Source organism: Anolis carolinensis, chromosome 3 (genome assembly GCF_035594765.1).
Source record: "Anolis carolinensis isolate JA03-04 chromosome 3, rAnoCar3.1.pri, whole genome shotgun sequence".
In the NCBI taxonomy this organism is placed as follows: domain Eukaryota; kingdom Metazoa; phylum Chordata; class Lepidosauria; order Squamata; family Dactyloidae; genus Anolis; species Anolis carolinensis.
Window position 1 is genome coordinate 285,819,486 of NC_085843.1, and position 5,896 is coordinate 285,825,381.

At 42.9% G+C, this 5,896-nt stretch overlaps 1 non-coding gene across 1 annotated transcript; it reads right to left on the reverse strand.

The window, feature by feature from the left end:
- Window positions 1-3,351: 3,351 nt before the first annotated feature.
- On the reverse strand, window positions 3,352-3,544 carry LOC134298131 (U2 spliceosomal RNA). The gene has a single exon (XR_010005086.1). It is a non-coding gene; the product is annotated as a U2 spliceosomal RNA (small nuclear RNA).
- Between the last annotated feature and the right edge of the window lie 2,352 nt (window positions 3,545-5,896).

Sequence of the window (5,896 nt, forward strand, 5' to 3'; positions counted from 1 at the left end):
AGACAGGAACATATGGAAGGAGGCGGCAGCTGTTCCAGACTGAATGGGAGAGATACAAAACTAATACTTCCGATCCTTAGTGTTAAGTGGAAAGAGGCAACAAACAGAATGAAGTAATTGAAGGATGGTTGTCTGGAACCAGACAAATGTGTCTGAAATTCATTTTGTTTAACCAAGATCAGCAGGAATTGTGACATTAGATGGCATATGAATGCTTATTTTGCATCAAGGGATGCTTTGCAAGAGATCATTTTTGCCAGCATTACCCCAAATATTCATTGGAATTGTACAATTCAGGGGTGAGGGTTATTTTAAAGAAATCTAACCATGTATATTAATTCCTCTGATCACTTAGTAAACACTAGCTGTGCCCGGCCACGCGTTGCTGTGGCATTGTCTGGTGGTGTTGGTGAGAAATTGTTGAGGTAGTAGTGGTATTGAATGTCTGTTGTATGGTTGTCTTTATGTTTAGTATACATTTGGTTGTTTGTGTACTGTGAAAGTGGTGAGGGTAGAGGGGGTCTATGTATTTTATAGGCAGTATGGAAGAGGCCTAAGTGAGGCCTAACTCTGCCTGTCCCCTGGGCTGAGCGGGTTGGTAGGAGACCAAGTGGGCAGAGCTTAGCCTTCTAACTGGCAGCAATTGGATAAAAACAATTATTCATCTCCCTGTAATTAGGACTTTATTTTTCTTTTCTTTTTCTTGTATCAACCTAGAGGCGTGGATGAGGGATTGTGCTGTCAATTTTCAAGGTTGGGGGGCCTTTAGTTTTGTTGTTTTGTCGGTTGCTGGGATTCCATCACTCTTTTATATATATAGATTCTGCTGGGATTTTGTGTTAGACAGAGAATGCATTGTTAGACAGGAATGCATTGGCAGAAATCCCATTGCGTAAAATTGTGTGAAATACCGTTCTAATGGACATGTGGTCACACTCCTACTGAATGGTTAAGTGGGTGGTGATGTGTAACTTAAGGGACAGGCTGAAAAGGCTGAGTCATGACCATGTGACATTCAAGACGAGGGTTGCATTATTCATTTTTCTCACTGGCTGATAAGCAGTGGGTATAAAACAGGCATGGGCAAACTTTTCCCTCCAGGTATTTTGGACTCCAACTCCCACAATTCCTAACAGCCTCTGAGACATTCAATGTTGTGGCTCAGTCTGATGATGAAGGAGGATTTGGGGTTTGGCAGTCTGAGAAAGAGCAGTTAGACAGAGATCCTAGATTTCTCCTGAGAAATTGACCCCCTAGACCAGGGGTTCCCAAACTAAGGCTCGGGGGCCACATGCGGCCCTCCAAGGTCATTTATCCGGCCCCCGCCCTCGGTTTTAGACTTAGGCTCGCCCTAAGTCTGAAATGACTTTAAGGCACACAGCAACAACAACAACAACAACAACCATCCCAATTAACTTGACTATCTCATCAGCAAGAAGCAGGCCCACACTTCCCATTGAAATCCTGGTAGGTTTATGTGGATTAAAATTTTGTTCTTATTTTTAAATGTTGTATTGTTCTTTCGTGTTGCACATTGTAGATGGTAAACGGAAGCTCTTACGTGTGCCCATGAGCCTGCAGAACAATGACGCACCGCTCAGATTTGCAGAACAAATAATACAAGGACTTTACTAATTCCAAGAGATCCAAGGAACAATGGTATTCACAATGGTCCCTCTGATTGCTTACAGAAACCCAGCAGTCATAAACAGTCCTTTTTCAGTCCATAAATCTGCTTCAGTGAAGAATACAGTCCTGGTTCTTCATCCTCTTTTCCCAGTAGCAAACAAGGCCTCACAAATAGCAAGGACTCTCTGAGTACAAAGCCATCTTCCCCAGGCAGTACTCAGTCACCACACAGACTCACACTGAACAAAAGCTTGTTCAAACCGGTTCTCCAGCAGCAGAACAGAAACAGATTCAAATCAAATTACAGGTCTTTGCAGGTTCAGCTAATCGGCTTCATGCACTTCATTTTCCAGTTAACACACAAATATAGCACAGTGCCTTTGCAAACCATAACATTTCTTTGGCCTTTTTTTTTTGCACTACAAATAAGACATATGCAGTGTGCATAGGAATTTGTTCATATTTGTTTTTAAACTATAGTCTGACCCCCCAACACTCCGAGGGACCGTGGACCGGCCCTCTGCTTAAAAAGTTTGAGGACCCCTGCCCTAGACGTTCTCTGAGAATTCTGGCTAGAAGGCAGGGTGCTCAAGGTCACAGAAATGTGTTCATGTTTTGCCAGAATGGGTAAATAGAGAAAATGTTTGAGTTAGAATTTCAGATCAAGCAACATCACTTTGGGTGCAAAGTCTCCTCTCTTGTTCCTGTTCAGGCCTCAAGTTTCTTGCTCAAGTTTTGCCTATGTCTTTGGGATGGATTTTGCCTTCTTGTTGACTCATGTATTCTGGATTTTGCTTTGGAGTTTATGTTCATGTTTTAAGCCTTTGGATTTTGCCTTGGAGTTCTTGTTCATAGGGATTTACCTACTGTTTTCTGTAACTTTTGATCCTATTTTTATTATTGCATTTGTATCTTTTGTTACCTTTTTACCAATAAACTGTTTATACCAAGTCTGTCTCAGTGGTGTGTGTTCAGAGCAAAGTGGACCTCCACTGGGGTGCAACATTCAGTCCGGTGCACACCATATCCAGGGAGGGAGTGATTGAGAAAACTATACATCACACATCAACCTATGACATTTTATGGATTTTCAACCAGAAAGCAACTAGTTTGGGCATCTGTGATGGTGTTTGTGACTTCCATCTAGATGCAATCAGTGAATTGGCTTCAGGTTTTGGCATGAACTTTATGTGAGCTTTGGAGGTAAAGCTGAGCACCTTGGAGAGCTACTTGAAGGGCTGAACAAATACAACTAACTATAATTAATTACACAAGAAACTTATGGAGCTGGATATGGAGAAAAGGAGGTGAAGTTGGGACATGATATCCGTGTTTAAATGTCGGAAAGGATATCATATTGAGTTTGCTTTCTGCTGATCTGGAGTCTAGGATACAATGGAGTGATGGAAAAGTCAACCCACATAAATGTTAGGAAGCTAAAAACTTTTAGATTGAGGAATCAGCTGCTTTCTGGGAGTTTGTTGGACTCTCCTTCTCTGGAGGTTTTTAAGGAGAGGCTGGATGGCTGTCTGTTGGGAGTGCTTTGGTTGTATCTTTCTGCCTTAGAGAATGGGGTTGGGCTGGATGGCCTTTTGGGTTTCTTCCAAGTCTAGGAGTCTAGAGTTCAAGCAATCTGTGCAAAGCAGAATCATCCCTCTATTGATGTAAGAATTACAAAAGTTACCATAACCTTGTATCAGAAAAATCTGTTTCTTGCAGAGAAAATACTACAGCTTGCAGACACTCTTTGCAACAGTCATATGCAATTGATTTGTTTGGCTGGAATCTTCTTTCCTGCAGTTTAAACCCATTGCTCCGTGTCATTTTCCTGCAGTAAACAACATTCTTGTAAATAATAATAATAATAATAATAATAATAATACACTTGATCTTAGCCAAAAGGCCGAGAAGACCTGGCTCTGGCTCACAAATGGGACCCTGAAGAAGGAGACAGAAGGCCTGATCCTTGCAGCCCAGGAGCAAGACATCAGGACAAAGGCAATTCAGGCCAAGATCAAAAAATCAGCTGGTGACCCAAAATGCAGACTGTGCAAGGAAACCGACAAAACCATTGATCATATCCTTAGCTGCTGTATGAAAATCGCACAGACAGACTACAAACAGAGGCACAACTATGTGGCCCAAATGATTCATTGGAACTTATGCCTCAAGTACCACCTCCCAGCAGCAAAGAAATGGTGGGATCACAAACCTGCAAAAGTCTTGGAAAATGAGCACGCAAAGATACTGTGGGACTTCTGAATCCAGACTGACAAAGTTCTGGAACACAACACACCAGACATCACAGTTGTGGAAAGGAAAAAGGTTTGGATCATTGATGTCGCCATCCCAGGTGACAGTCGCATTGATGAAAAACAACAGGAAAAACTCAGCCGCTCTCAGGACCTCAAGATTGAACTGCAAAGACTCTGGCAGAAACCAGTGCAGGTGGTCCCGGTGGTGATGGGCACACTGGGTGCCGTGCCAAAAGATCTCAGCCGGCATTTGGAAACAATAGACATTGACAAAATTATGATCTGCCAACTGCAAAAGGCCACCCGACTGGGATCTGCACGCATCATCCGAAAATACATCACACAGTCCTAGACACTTGGGAAGTGTTCGACTTGTGGTTTTGTGATATGAAATCCAGCATATCTATCTAGTTTGCTGTGTCATACAATAAAATAATAATAATAATAATAATAATAATAATAATAATAATAATAATAATAATAACCATACAGTAGCAAAAGCGGTGCATTATCTGCTGTTGTTTTCTGTACAAAACAGCCCCGTGCAAATTTTGCACCAAAGAAGACCCCAAATCGTGAATAAGTTTTGAAAACTTTATGAAGTTTTTCTCAGTTGGAAGAGCATTCCTAGAATTGCTTGTTGCTTTTCTTCAGGAAGGAAACTTGTACTACTGCTGCCTCACTGGATGGATGTGTCCCTGTCCCATTGACTTTCCTCCGGCTTCCATGGAAAACATCTTGTGGTGTCTCTTGGATCAAAGTTGCGGCTCTCCTTCCAGCTATAAATTGGCAATCCCCATATTAACTCAAAGGAGCCCTTAGAAACCCAGAGCCTTTTACTGTCCTCCAAAGCATCCATGAAAGGGATAATTCTGACGACGCAACAACCCGCCATGTGTTCAGCAGTTGTTGGTCGCAGCTCTTGAGATCGTAGCTTTGAAGGTTTATTTTCCAAAGGACGTAAATAGATCAGCAGGAATGTGCAAATACCAACACACCCCAAAACGGGCAGAGGCCCTGTCCCTTTAGGATCTATGGAAGGGGAAGAATTTGACATTTTCTCTCTCTCTAATACAGCCCTATTAAATACACTGCTTATACTAGATGGCCTTTAAGACTCCCTATAAGTTGGGAGTTTGGGAAGCAATAGAAAGTTGGCTGTCTAGTCCAACCAAGAATACACAACCAATGCACTCTTGAAAAAGGCCCATGCAGTCTGTATTTAGGGGCCCTTGGTGGCACAGTGTGTTAAAGCACTGAGCTGCTGAACTTGCAGACCAAAAGGTCCCAGGTTCAAATCCTGGGAGCTGAATGAGTGCCCGCTGTTAGCCCCAGCTCCTGCCAAACTAGCAGTTCAAAAACATGCAGATGTGAGTAGATCAATAGATACCGCTCCGGCAGGAAGGTAACAGCGCTCCATACAGTCATGCCTATGGCCACATGACTTTGGAGGTGTCTATGGACAATGCCGGCTCTTTGGCTTAGAAACGGAGATGAGCTCCAACCCCCAGAGTCGGACATGACTGGACTTAACATCAGCAGAAACCTCTACCTTTTAGTCTCTATTTAAAGGCCTCCAAAGAAAGAGAGGCCACCAGCCTACTACTCCTCTGAGACAATCTCCTCCATTGAAGAACCTCACAACCTCTGAGGATGCCTGCCATAGATGTGGGTGAAACGTCAGGAGAGAATGCTTCTGGAACATGGCCACACAGCCCGGAAAATACACAACAATCCTTTGATTCTGGCCATGAAAGCCTTTTACAACACATACTTAGTTTGGTGGGAAAAAAGCAGAAATGCATGAGAGCCATGTTGAAATATTTGAAAGGAAGTCCCACTGTGGAGGATAGGACACAATGTATTCAAACAGCAGGAAAAGAGATTCCACCTGAATAAGAGGAAAAACTCCTTGATAGTAAGAAGGGCTGTTTGATAGTGCAATATACTGCCTGGGAGCTCAGTGGAGTCCCCTTATTTGGAGGATCTTAAACAAAGGCTGAATGGGCATC